Genomic DNA, 14995 nt, shown 5'->3' with positions numbered 1-14995 from the left:
CTCCTGGAATATGTGCAGGCAGAGTTGGCAACCCAACTATTGAAGGCACTCGTTAGGAACCACAGATTTTTTTTTTTGTTTCAACGACATTTCTGCCTCATTTTCCAAAAAAGAGGAACCAAGCTTTCATTTGTTACAAGATCCCAGAATCGCCTATTCCACTCTAACCTTACTGTGCAATGCACAATGGGAAGACCTCTCATTTAAAACCCGTGTTTATTTTCATTCGAAAGGTCTTATATAGACATTTTCAGCCAGAAGCTGGATTTTAAACTAGTCAAGTGTGAGCAAATTTGTTCACACCCAGAGCCTCAAGCAGGGAAGCATGTGATTTGTTGTAGGTTGTTGGATACCATTCAGTCGGCCTTAATGAGGTCTTTGTAGTCTTAATAGGCTAAATATTATGTATTTATTAACTACAAGAAATATGTACATATATATAGTAAAGGGTTCAAACTAGGAGCGGTCTTCATGCTTGCTGGTTCACACGGCTCTGTCCAGCATGAGATTGACCCTGGGTGCGGTTCATGTGTTCTCTTACATCAGTGCGTGGGTGGTACTGTACTCGGTTCCACCTAACCCTACATGTGCCAGACCCTTAAATCACACCATCTCCAATCAAACATTTGGTTGAACCGACCCTGGCTTAACCAAACTCACCTCCCACCTACACTCAGCGCTGATTGGTGGGTTTACCGATGGGGCCTGTCCAGCTCCCCCCACTCTCCCCCAGCTCCAAGCAGGGCTTGCAATTGGCAGACACCGCCGTCAATCTTCCGATTGCCCTTCCCTGCCGCTGGCTGCTGGTGAAGAGGGTTTCTGCGCATGTGGGAGTGCCGCTGCAGAGAGACACTGTCACGGACGCACGGATTGGTGGACGGCATTCCGAGGGGTGTTTGACTACGTTCCAGGTGTTATATAAATTCAAGTTCTTGTTGCTCTTTTTAATGTTTTGGAAATAGAGGCCAAGTGAAAGGAACCGAGAGCAGACAGTCATAGAGGACTACAGCACAAAAAAGGCCCTTCGGCCCATCGAGTCTGTGCCAGTCAAACAAATACCTAACTATTCTAATCCCATTTTCCAGCACTAGGCCCATAGCCTTGTATGCAATGGTATTACAAGTGCACATCCAAATACTTAAATATTATAAGGGTTTCTGCCTCTATCACCCTTTCAGGCAGTGAGTTCCAGATTCCCACCACCCTCTGGGTGAAAAAAATCCTCACATCCTCTAAACCTCCTGCCCCTTACCTTAAATCTATGCCCCCTGGTTATTCCCTTCACCAAGGGGAAAAGTTCCTTCCTGTCTACCCTATCTATGCCCTTCAATTTTATACACCTCAGTCATGTCCCCTTTAATCTCCTCTGCTCCAGGGAAAATAACCACAGTCTATCCAATCTCTCCTCATAACAAAAACTCTCCAGCCCAGGCAACATCCTGGTAAACCTCCTCTGCACTCTCTCGAGTGCAATTAGATCTTTCCTATAATGCCACTTCCAGAACTGTGGCCTAACTAGCATTTTATACAGTTCCAACATAACCTCTCTGCTCTTATATTCTATGCCTTGGCTAATAAAGGCAAGTATCCCATATGCCTTCTTAACCACTTTATCTACCTGTCTCATTACCTTAGAGAGGACCGGTGGACATGCACACCATGGCCCCTCTGATCCTCAGTACTTCCCAGGGTCCTACCATTCATCATGTATTCTTGTTTGCCTTGTTTGTCCTGCCCAAGTGCATCACCTCACGCTTATCTGGATCAAATTCCATTTGCCACTGATCAGCCCATCTGACCAGCCCGTCCATATCCTCCTGTAATCTAAGGCTATCCTCCTCACTATTTACCACCCCATCAATTTTCATGTCATCCAAGAACTCACTGATCAACCTTCCTACATTCAAGTCTAAATCATTTATACATACCACAAACAGCAAAGGACCCAACAGCGATCCCTGTGCAACCCCATTGGACACAGGCATCCAAACACAAAAACACCACTCAACCATCACCCTCTGCTTCCTGCCACTCAGCCAATTCTGGATCCAATTTTTCAAATTGCCTTGGATCCCACGAGCTCTTAGCTTCGTTATCAGTCTCCCATGCTGGACCTTATCAAAAGCCTTGCTGAAGTCCAAGTAGAGTACTTCAAATGCATTGCCCTCATCTACACACCTAGTCACCTCTTCAAAAAATTCAATCAATTTCATCAGACATGACCTCCCCTTAACAAAACCATGCTGACTATCCTTGACCCCTGTTTCTCCAAGTGTAGATTAATTCTGTTCCTCAGAATTGCTTCCAATAGTTTCCCCACCACAGAGGTTAGACTGACTGGCCTGTAGTTCCCTGGTTTATCCCTTCCTCCCTTCTTAAATAACGGTACCACATTGGCTGTCCTCCAGTTCTCTGGAACCTCTCCTGTGGCCAGAGAGATATTGAAAATTATTGCCAGTGCCCTTGCTATCTCCTCCCTTGCCTCACTCAACAGCCTGGGATACATTTCATCCGGGCCTGGAGATTTATCTACTTTTAAGCCTACCAGACCACTTAGGACCTCCTCCATTTCTATGCTAATTTCTTTAATTTCTCACAGTCCTTCTGCCTGATTTCCATACCCACTCGTCCCTCTCACTTATGAACACGGACACAAAGTATTAATTTAGAACCCTACCTACATCTTCCGGCTCCACACACAAATTAGCACTATGGTCCTTAATGGACCCTACTCTTTCCCTAGTTATCCTCTTACTCTTAACATACTTGTAAAATAACTTTGGATTTTCCTTTATTTTACCTGCCAATGTATTTTCATGCCCCCTTTTTGGTCTCCTAATTTCCTTTTTAAGTTCCCCCCTACACATTCTATACTCCTCTAGGGCTTCCACTCTTCTGAGCCTTCAGTGTCTGCCATAAGCCTCCCTTTTTCTCTTTATTCAATCCTGTATATCCCCTGACATCCAGGATTCCCTGGATTTGTTGGTCCCACCTTTTGTCTTTACTGGAATACGTTGGCCCTGTACTCTCCCTATTTCCTTCTTGCTCTGATGCAGACTGACCTAAAAGTAGTTGCTCCCAGTCCACTCGGGCCAAATCATATCCGATCTTATTTTAATTGGCCTTCCCTCAATTTAGAACTCTGATTTCTGGCCCATCCTTGTCCTTTTCCATAACAGCCTTGCAATTAACGGAATTATGATCACTGTCTGCAAACTGCTCCCTCACTGATACCTCTACCACTTGCCTGGCTTCGTTTCTTAAAATTAAGTCCAGGACTTTCTACGTACTGGCTTAAAAAGTTCTCCTGGATGCATTTTAAGAATTCCACTCCCTCTAAACCTATCACACTATGACTAACCCAGTTAATGTAGGGGAAGTTGAAATCCCCCGCTATTACTCACTTTTTTTAAAAAATACACTATTTTTTTTTTCAGAATGATAATGATGGATTGGATGGAAGAGTGGAGTGGAGCAGGGATAGCCAACTGCACACAGGGATGCTGTATACATGTAAATGATGCACAAGAGCCTCTGTGCAAGTACCCTGTTCTTGAGAAATAATCTCCTCTTCCCATATACATATTCCCAACTGTTACACTCGATATTTAACACTCAGGATTCCCAAGCCACAGGCTCACCTACATGCAACTGGAAGCAGTGCTTTGGTCTTGGCTGCCTTGTGATATCCTTAATAGAGTACAGCATGCACAGATCAGCAATGCTTCCAGAGTTTAGTGTAGCCATAGTCAAGGGCAAGGGTTTTGACAATTAAAAACATATTCTTTAAAATTTGCATACAGTTGCGGGTTCGAGGGGCTAAATGGTCTGCTCCTAAGTCATATGTTCATATTCTTAAGGTAGAGGAGATAGATTCTTGGCCAACAAGGCAGCCAAAGGTTACCAGGGGCAGGCTGGAATGTTGACTTGAGGCCACAATCAGATCAACCATGATCTTATTGAATTGCAGAGCAGGCTTGAGGGGCCGAGTGGCCTACTCCTGTTCCTAATTCTTGTATTTGTATATATGTTTGTGTAACACCTTTCACCCTTTCAGGATGTCCCAAAGCACTTCGCAGCTAATGGAGTCCTTTTGGAAGCGTAGTCACTGTTGTCATGTAGGAAACACATTGTCCATTTTGCACACAGCAAGCTCCCACATACAGCATTGTGTCTTCATGAGGTTGGTTGAGGAATACATTTTGTCCAAGACACCAGAGAAAACTCTCCTGCTCTTCTTTAGAAAAATGGCATGGGATCTTATACATCCAACAGAAAGGCCTTGGCTTAGACATCTCATTTGAAAGACAGCACCTCTGACAGTGCAGCACTCTCTGGGCACTGCACTGAGAACAACAGATCAGATTTTGTGTTCAAGTTTCTCGAATTGGCCTAGAACCCAGAAACTTATGATCCACTGATCCACAGCTGACAATTACAAATTTCAAGCAATATTTATACCTGGGGATTGTGGAAAAAACAGGAACACCATGAGAGAAGCCAGTGGGTTTTTTCTTTGCAGTGGAATTGATTCATTCTGATCCATTCTTCAAATAGTTTCGAAGAGGTAAAGGATTCATTGACTGAATGCACTATCAGGTGTGTCACTGAGACTAGGACTGCCTGGTATATGAACGGAGATGAACCACATTGCACTGCCCCCCTATCTACTCCGGGCTTCACTGGGGCACCCACTTGAGTCTATGTCAGGGACAGTAGGGACACAATAACTGTCCTCAATCTCTTGTGAGGTACCAAGGATTGTGTCAAAGAGGGTAGGCAGTCAAGAATTCTATTCCCAAACGCAATCCATTGCCTCCCGCACCAACCTCACCACTGTCTCCCCCACCCCAAGTAAAGTACGGCTCTGCCTTGATTGTAATCGTGATCCCACCATCCATTGGACCAAAACCCATACTGGACTCAAAACTCTAGTTCTATCTCCACAGATGCTGCCAGACCTGCTGAGCTTTTCCAGCACTTTTTAAAAATTTTAGATCTCTGGTATCCACTGTATTTGGCTTTTATTTATCCATTAGACCAATGTCACTGATTGCACAGACTCGGTACCTCAGAATGGCCTTAAGATATCAGTCCATTGCTGGGGAAACCAGAACAAGAATACTTGGGGGTCATAGGTACCAAGAACATTTGGAATCTGTCCACACAAGCCCTCCCCACCCTCCATTAGAATACAATCATGTTGCAAAATGCATGAGGAAGCAAGTCTATGTAATATTAACCACAAAATCCATATTAAAGCAAATCATACCACAACATACTCTGTTTGCACATCTGCAGTAGGCTTCTTCCACGCAATATTCTATATCCAGCTGCCTCGTATTTGACTGGGGCCCCTTGGCACAGGCTTGTGTGGTAATCCACTGCTGCCTGGAAATGTATTCACTTGTCAATGCTGTTAGGCTACAGGATTGAGAGGAACAAAGGGGAAAGGAAGGCAGCCTGTGACCTGTGCCCTTCTGCGAGCCTGGAGCTTAGACTTCTCTGTCTCCCCTTACAAGCCGTTGTGTTTGCATTCTTCATTACAGAGAACGGGCAGCACACAAAAAGGCCATTAGGTCCAACTGCGTCTAAGCTGATGTTTATGTTCCACAGGACTCTATTGTATAATCTAATTCCATCAGCACAATCTGATTCCTTTCTCCCTCCAATTCCTTTCTCCTTCATGTGTTTATCCAGCTTCCCCTTAAATGCATCTGTACTATTCACACTACCACAGGGAGTGGTTGAGGAGTTCCTCATTTTCAACATTCTCTGGGTAAAGAAGTTTCTCCTCAGTCCCCTATTAGATGCATTTATGACTCTCTTATATTAATTGCTAGTTCTGTATTCCCCACGAGTGGGAACATCTTTTTCACCCTATCAAACCCCTTCATAGTTTCTCAGACCACCCCTAAGAGAAAAGAGCACCAGCCTGTTCAAAACAAAAATAAAAATACCTGGAAAAACACAGCAGGTCTGACAGCATCTGCGGAGAGGAACACAGTTAGTGTTTCGAGTCCATATGACTTTTCAACAGAACTAAGGAAAAATAGAAAAGAGGTGAAATATAAACTGGTTTAAGCAGGGGGGGGGGGGTGGCTCAAGTAGAGCTGGATAGAGGGCCAGTGACAGGTGGAGATTTCCAAAAGATGTCATAGACAAAAGGACAAAGAGGTGTTGAAGGTGGTGATATTAGCTAAGAAATGTGCTAATAGGTGACATTAAAGGTGGAATCAGGACGAGCAAGGTACAGATAACCCTAGTGGGGGTGGGGTGGGGGGAAGGGATCAAAATAGGCTAAAAGGTAGAGATAAAACAATGGATGGAAATACATTTAAAAATAATGGAAATAGGTGGGGAAAGAAAAATCTATATAAATTATTGGAAAAAAAGGGGGGGAAATCAGAAAGGGGGTGGGGACAGAGGAGAGAGTTCATGATCTAAAGTTGTTGAACTCAATATTCAGTCTGGAAGGCTGTAAAGTACCTAGTCGGAAGATGAGGTGCTGTTCCTCCAGTTTGTGTTGAGCTTCACTGGAACAATGCAGCAGGCCAAGGACGGACATGTGGGCATGAGCAGGGTGGAGTGTTGAAATGGCAAGCGACAGTGAGGTCTGGGTCATGCTTGTGGACAGACCGAAGGTGTTCCGCAAAGCGGTCACCCAGTCTGCGTTTGGTGTCTCCAATGTAGAGGAAACCGCTACAATCTATCCAGCTCTACTTCTCCCACTCACCCCCCCCCACCCCCCACCCCCTTAAACCAGCTTATATTTTACCTCTCTTCTATTTTTCATTAGTTCTGTTGAAGAGTCATATGGACTCAAAACGTTAACTGTGTTCCTCTCCACAGATGCTGTCAGACCTGCTGAGTTTTTCCAGATATTTTTATTTTTGTTTTGGATATCCAGCAACTGCAGTTTTTTGCTTTTACCAGCCTGTTCAATCTTGCCTGATAGTTAGAACCTCTCAGTTCCGGTTTTATCCTTACAGATTCTTCTTCCATCTTTTCCTGTACCTCAGTCTTTTCTGTAATTTTTAAACTGCAAAAGTACAGTGCTCCAAGTGTGACTCACCTAAGCTTAATACAAATTTCAAGTAACTTGCCTGCTTTTCCAATTCCATCCCTCTCATACTGGATCATTAGCTCAAGGGTAAACATTTGCAGGGCTGCAGGGAAAAGGCAGGAGAATGGCGTAACTCACAATAAGAGGTTCTGGTGGAAGAATTAATCCAGGCTGGTCTTTTGGTTCAAGTTGGTTAATTTTCAAGACAACTCCTCAGTGTTACTGACTTCCAAGTAGCTTCCACATAAAGTGTTCCAGCTGTATCTTTTTATTCTATTGCGATTGGATCAATGCCCATAACTTGTTAACATATATATATTCTCTCTCTTATCTGACATTTCTTTTATGCTGGCTCGGTCTATTCTTAGTCTTTTCTCAGTGACACTTTTCGTGGAATGAATGTTGTCCCAAAGAGAGTGGTTTATTAACATAACATTCTATGGGCAAACTTTTCTCACATTGCCCCTTACCCAATATACTGAGAGAAATTTTATATAAGTAGACCCCATATTTAATGCTTCTACTAAGGCTATTGCTTCAGCAGCTAAGGTGCTTTTCACTACCCTTTTTATTTTCTTGGCCTCCCAAGCTAGTGGGCAACATTTATCATTCTTTCCCACCAAGAACATGATAAACCTTCCTGTGCTAGAGAATCCATCTGGAAGATTGGCATGTGAAGCATCGTGAAAAATGACCAACCTCATAGCTTCTGTATCACCCAAGGCTGGAAACTTGAGCGCACATCTCTCAGAATTTAATATTTTTAAGTATTTTGTTTGCTCTAATAACATGCTCAGCTGTAGCATGTTTCATCACGGTACTCAGCTCCAACACATCATAACTAGCGTCAGGCCTAATTTGAGTGCACAACCAGTTCAAATGCCCAATCAGGCTTCTCAACTGTTCTGTTTCTCCCTTGGTAACAGGATCCTCTTTTTGTGAGGATCAACCACAAGTTATTGGGATATGATTAACATTTTCTAGATAAGATGTTTGATTCAATGTCACTCCTAACTTGCTCTGCTTAATGGTTAAACCTACGCATTTAAAGGCCCCTAAAGCCTGACTACTGACCTGGAACTCCTTCTTGATTTTCTCGATTACCCATTGTTCAAATTCTACAAAGCCTCCCCACAGGAAATCATCAACGTAAATGATAAAGATTCCAGCTAGTTTCTCCTTATGGTGCCAGTAGAACATCGCGGGGTCTGCCTTTATCTTAATACAACCTGTTTTCAACAGGACAGACTCACAGAAAAATACCAAACTCTTGATGCATCATTCAACCCATAAACACACTAGTTCAACTTCCATAGCTTTCCTTCTACACCATTGGTTTCTTTGGGTGGTTTAAAAAAATTTCCCTTTGAAACCTCTCCTTCTGTAAATACGCAGCCTTTTTCAACTTGCACTCCCAGGAACAGGATGCCAAAACAGCTAAAAAAAATCTTCAAACTCACTTTCCCCGCAGTAGGCGAGTCCACTCTGACATCCTGATCTCGCTTTGGCCTTATATGTACCATCTGGGAGTACCTTTTCTGTACATGTCCATCTGTGAGATAAAGCTGGCTGTTCTGTCAGGTATTTCAGAATATACCCCAAATTCCTTCCAACTTTCGAACTCTTTCCTTTATCAGCTTACTTTCCAATTTATTAGCAGGTACTAGAATCTCTCAGACATAAGGGCTTCCGCTTCTATTGAGATTGCTAGCTTGCTCTCTAGTCCTCCTTGTTAAGCTATGGCCTCTTCTCACATTCCTCTCCCTTTCTGGATGGACACTAACAGGATCATTCTCCATGTGAGCAGAACTCCGTTCGCAAGTCCCTGATTTTTTCCTATGGTCATGACCACTTTCTGGCCCACAGTCAGAACTCATACTGCACTTTCTGGTTTCCATATCTTTACCTCGGTCTGCCAATCCTTAAGTCTTGTCTCCTGTCCTTCATTCTGCACATTTAGTCAATGTTTGTATTTACCAGTGGCCTTTCTTGCTCTCCCTTTGATAGTGGCATCCCTCCAGGCACTGATCACTTCTAGCATGTATGTTACCTTTGTTCCTACTTTGGGTAATTGCCCTTTTGGACAAATAGCGTTGTCCTGTACCTCAGTATTACTTTGTTCATAGTCAGTCAACCCCATAACTGCCATCATCTGCTCCTCATAACTACCCGGTGTATGTGTATGTGAAGTGCATGGTGCCTTCTTGCATTCTATGTCCTGTACAGGTACAGTCAGTGCCAATTAACCGTGAAGAATGTTCACTAACAGTTTGATTGCCATGTTGCACAATTACTGCTTTCCCATCATTCCATGTTGCCTTGCCAGGTCCTTTCCATTCTTTCTGGCCTTCCCTTTTATAATACACCATGTCTCCTTGTCTAAACTGTATTCCTGATGGTCTTATGCAATGCTGTAGGGCTCGCCGAATTTTCTCTGAAACTTCAGCTTTAATGAAAGCTTTTCAGTCCACATGCAAAGCATTCAGATGAGCAGAAAAGGTGGAGCTAATGCTGGTCTTTTCTAGAGCAGGGGAGCATCTGACAACACTGAAGGTAACTTTGGATTTCTTCCATATACCAGCTGGTAGGGACTGTACCCCCCAATTATTTGCAGAGAATTCTTTGCGTGCACTGCCTATGCTAGCGCCGTTTGGAATTTATAAGCTGGTTAATCAGCTAATATTTTATTAAACATTTCATCTATTACCGCATGGTTTCTTTCACAAAGACCACTACTAAACACACTCTCAGCTGCAGCATGCATAACTATGGTGTTTAAATTTTCGCACATATCTTGAAATTCCTCATCAGCAAATTCCCCAACATTATTTGTGAGGAACTTTGTTGGTGTTCCTAATCCTGTTCCTACCCATTTCTCTATGACCTTATCCACAATGGTCCTTTTGTCTTTACTGTGTATCACAGTGGATAGGCTAAATCTGGTTGCCATATCTATGAAGTGTAGTAAAAGAAATACCCCTATCCTTGTCCCAAACTTTCAAGTCCATTGCCATTGCATCGTTAAACTCCCTGGCTCGTGGCAAGCCTCACAAAAGGGCTCGGTGATGTCTTGTGATATTTAAGGCAAATTTCACACTGAGCAGTGATTTGTTCAATAAGATCATCATATCCTTTATCGACCACTCCCGCATCTCAAAGTAGAGTCTTCAGTTTCTGTGGCGCAAAATGTGCAAACTGGCTACGTTATTTCCAAATGATCTTTTTTTTTTAATCCACCAAATTCTTATTCCCATTAGTTAACAAAACTTCATGAACTTTTTGATGAGAAATCTCTGGCTTCCTTAGTAGCAAGCAGTAATGGCCTGACCGAGTAAAATGTAGATCCAAACACAAGTGCTTTATCATTCTTCATATCTAGCATCATCTGAGCCTTCTTCATCACAGATTGACTCAACAATAGTGGTATCAGTACTGATAAATAGATAGATCTCTGCTGTCTTACAAGGAAGGACAATCCGTTTGGAGAATGTTGATGTACTGTCATCTCTGAACCTGAAGCAGGTAGAGCTTTCATGCTCCTTGACCTTCCGCTGGTCTGCCTCATTGAGAGGCTCCAGATAACAGTCAAACAGTCCATGCCACACACGGTAGAAGTGCAACCACTGCCCAGGACTGCACAGTTGAAGGAATCTACCATCAAAACACTCATCACTGGATTAAAACTCAGTGATCAATACAATTCCGATCAATACAATCCCATCAAGGCAGTCATCATCAGTTTCAGATGAATCCATCTCGTCAAAAACACGATTCCCTCTCTGTGGGCAGTTCATCACATCATGATACTGGGAATCACACTGAAAACACCGATTAACCATTCCCTGTGCATTTTTTGGGGTTTAAACACCTAACAGTCATCATCCCAGACACTGCTTTTTGTCCCAACTCTCAAACTGGCTCAGGTTACGACCATTTTCAGACCTCTTGTCATTAACCCCATCTTGGTATTGGAATCTTCATTTAATATTTGGTCGACCTCGAAATTCAGCCACTATTGAATCTTTGATCCTTGGTTTCACAGCATAGTTGTTCGCATTTGTTAAGAAGGTGGCAGGGAATGACTGTTCCCCCAGAAATGTTTTCAGGCAGCAGCCACTTGATCCAGGAAAGGTTCTTTCCCCTGGAATTGAACTCCTGTTAGTACTAAAAAAAACTATCAATGTGAGAAATACAAGCACTCCAGCAATTTAAATGCCAATACTGATTCTGGAATTTCAAATTCAAATCTCTGTAGTCTCCTGTACCATTTATCAAAATCCATGATATATTCTCCCGTGGACTGGTCATCTGATTTCCTAAACCTAGCCAAGATCGTCCAAACTTCATACACTGCCAATAATTCATCCTTTTTGTAGAACTTATCAAAAATTGTAACAGAAGGTTCAATCCTTCTTCATGATCCAAATCACCCACTTTCCACTCTGAAAATACCTTACTCCTTATCTTACATTTGGCTGGTAATGATAACACCAAAGCCATACCTTGCTTCTTCCAGGGTATGGAAGTAACCCAGGTCCACTTTTCAACTTCAGCCTTCCTTGGTGATAAAGTTCAGAGTCAGAAGAAATTGGTGGATAGTCAAAGCTTGAGATTTTGCACCGTCCTTCTGCCATTTCGTAACTTAAATTGTCAGCAACAGTACACTTCTCTTCCCTTAGGAAGACTGAGACAGAAATCTTCATATACAGCAATCAATTAGCAAAGCTTAAAGTTCATCCTCTGCTACCATGTTACTCATAATAAGAGGTTGTGGTGGAAGAATGAGTCCAGGCTGGTCTTTTGGTTCAAGCTGGTTTAGTTTCAAGGCAACTTCTCAGTGCTACGGACTTCCAAGTAGCATCCACACAAAGTATTCCAGCTGTATATTTTTATTCTGTTTAGATGGGATCATCAATACCCATCACCAGTTTAACTAGCAATTGGTTTTAACAAGATGATTGCCATATTAACAAATGGGACTTAACTGAGTTGCTCTTGCAGAGTGCCAGCAACAGACAAGATGGGTTGAATGGCCTCCTTTTGTGCTGTAATCATTCTATGAATGCAGTATTGAATGTATTGGCTCCATGTTACTTCACTTGGGGATTGAACCCGAGTTTGGTATACAGAAATTCTTGGCCCACATTGATCTTCCACCTCTGGCTCTCAATGCAGCCCCTACTCATGAAGCAGCAATGGGATTGCCTGACCAATCTCAGTTCACAAAATCATCTGTAGTTCTGCACCAGTTTGATTCTGTTCAGGGAACAGTTTGCTTTGGGGAAAGGAGGGGCAGGCGGCATATTCCAGAGGCAGGGATTATGAGATGGAATCTAGGAAAGCTTCCTCCAGTTCTTTCCCAATCTGGATACATCCACTAGTTCCATAGTTAAGACTCACCAGTGAAACACAGCAAATAGGAACAACATAACCTGAAATTTAAGAACGAGTGAGCAGAGTGTTGGGTTCCTGTTCTCAATTGTCTCAGCTATTTCTAAAGCCTGCCAAATGTGCGGCTGTTCAGTATGGGCTGGTCGAGAGAATGGAGGCATGTTTGTGATGCTACCACATTCCTGAGTATTGAATTGGTGAATCACCAGACTTTAAAGTAAGAAATTCCATTTATACTCGCTTATTGCAATCTCGCCACATCTCAAAGCACTTGACAGCCAATGAAGTACAGTCATGGAAGAAAGACGGAAGGCAGTTTTGTGCAGAGCAAGATCCCACAAACAGCAGTGAGGGAAATGACTAGAGCATATGTTTTCGTGTTTTTAAGGTGAGGGATGAACTTGGATACTTCTCCTCTTCAAAGTTGTGCATTGACACCTTTTCAACCCATCCCCTCTGACAGTGCAACACTCCCTCAGCAACACACTGGGGCTGTCAGCCTGCGGTTGTGTGCTCAAGCCTTCAGAGTGGCACTTATACCCGGAATCTTCCAACTCCGAGGCGAGAGTGCTACGAACTCAGCCGTGGCCGACATAGAGCGAGAAAATCCATCCAAATGAATGGTATTCAAAGTATGATTATCCCTCCATTCTCCCAGGTTCCGGAAACCCTGTGTCAGCAATGAACAGATTTCCACTGTTTCAGCTTCGAAGATCAGGAAACCTGACAAGTGGAGGCAAAGCAAGGGGCAGTGGGCTGATCTCTGTCCCCGGATGAGTTAGTAAACGTACCTGCAACTCTGAGCAAATGTGTGCAGTTCAGCATCAAGATCCAAGACTTGTATTGCCGAAGCAATGCTTAAAAGACTCGGATTAACTGTTTATTTTTCAACTCCTTGCTCTTACATCGACTGAACCGCACAGAAACAGGCCATTCGGCCCATGCCGGCCTTTCTCCTCCACCCGATCAACATAATAGCCTTCTGATCCTTCCTCCCCTGAAACGTGTCTGTGCTCTTGACCCCCACCGCCCCCACCACTCCCTGTGGAAGTGGATTCCACATTCTCATCATGCTCTGGGGAAAGCCATTTCTCCTCAACCCCTTCTTAGGTTCAATCCCGTCTCTTCCCTCCCCGTCCTTTGTTGCTGTAACCCGATCTCCGGTTCAATAGAAGTGTCGTGAGCAGCCAAGAAGAAAGACAAATCAAGTCTCGAACTTCGGTCGTCCCCCACCCCAACCCGTAATCCCTGGGCTGAGAACTCGAGTAGAAGCAAAAGATTAAAAAGGTACTGGGACAAAAGTAGCTGGGCAGAGTAACCAGCTCGGCAGTCAGGCAGGACAGAACTGCAGCAGCAATGTACACACACTCAAACAAGACTCCATTCCACGAGGATTCTCACAAAAGATAACCAACACTTGCAACACTAAAGCCCTTTTCGCTCAGAACCGTTGCGCTGACTGTCAAAATAGTGACAAGATGCAGGATAGAACGGCTAACTCCTGTTAAGCAACAGCCCAGGGTGGGGCGAGAAAAAGTTTCAGGTAGAGGAGTAACTTCATGAAAGTTGGGACAATTGATTTCCACAGAACCTCTGCTCTGCACTTACCAAGATTTTGGATCCTGCTATTCCTGCTAATGACGGGAATGGATTCCGCTTCAGTTCCCTGGCCGCCGCCTCTGTCGCCTTTCCAATCCCACAGACTGTCACTGTTCAATTTCTTCCGCCCCCAACTTGTAGCGGCTGGATCTTGCCGTGCCGCTTGTCACTTTCACCCGCCCTCCTGCCGGAGCCCATTGGTGCACAAGACCATGATGTCATGGCTTGAGCAGCAACAGCCAATCAGCAAAGGGATTCCCTCAATCCAAAAAAAGTATCCCGTTGTGATTTGTTCACACGGCAGGAGAAGGGGGACAGACAGACTGGGCTTGGCGTTGAACGAGTTAAACTCCATCACAAACACACACCTCACGTTCTTTCAGCTTTTGTTCCCAGAAAGAAAAGGAAGAAAGACAAGCCATTCAGCCAACAAGACCTTCTTTCAGCCCTTGCCTGAACTAAATCCAGCCCCCACCCCCACCCCACCTTCTGACCACATCTCCCTGTCTCTCACAGTGAACACACGCTTCAGCATCACTGTCCAGCCCTCTGCTGATCAGCCTCTGTATGAAATGGTTTCTGCCTGCATTCCGTATTTCTGTACTCCGAGCTGCCACCCCTCCAGGATTGGCCTGCAGACTCCAGCAACTGAAGACACTGCCGCGTGCAATCCTGGAGAAAATAAATTATAGGGACACGAAGAATGATTTTTTTTTTTGGAATTTCCTTTGCACGTTTCTCTTTGTCAGATATAAAAATATTGAAAATCATTGGGGGGGTGGGGGGAAGAAAGGCTGTTTGGCTGACAGTCCAGCTTCATCCAATGAGTCATTTATAAGCAAAATACTGTGGATGCTGGAAATCTGAAATAAAAACAGAAAATGCTGGAAAAACTCAGCAGGTCTGACAGCATCTGCGGAGAGAGAAATAGAGTTAACG

At 43.8% G+C, this 14995-nt stretch overlaps 1 protein-coding gene across 2 annotated transcripts in view; it reads right to left on the bottom strand.

Moving 5' to 3' along the window:
• Positions 1-14213, bottom strand: part of LOC121289827 (lysyl oxidase homolog 2-like) — a 68626-nt gene extending 54413 nt beyond the window's left edge. The window contains exon 1 of one of the 2 annotated variants that reach the window (XM_041209709.1): positions 14066-14213. The gene's annotated coding sequence lies outside the window, so the exon portion shown is untranslated. Of the gene's footprint in view, positions 1-13248; positions 13312-14065 lie in introns of those variants that run through there. The other variant, XM_041209710.1, reaches the window with a different exon arrangement.
• Positions 14214-14995: the final 782 nt, after the last annotated feature.

This window comes from Carcharodon carcharias, chromosome 17, assembly GCF_017639515.1.
Source record: "Carcharodon carcharias isolate sCarCar2 chromosome 17, sCarCar2.pri, whole genome shotgun sequence".
NCBI classification, from domain to species: Eukaryota; Metazoa; Chordata; class Chondrichthyes; order Lamniformes; family Lamnidae; genus Carcharodon; species Carcharodon carcharias.
Note: the sequence above shows the minus strand (reverse complement) of the source record. Positions and strands in the feature narration are given on the sequence as shown.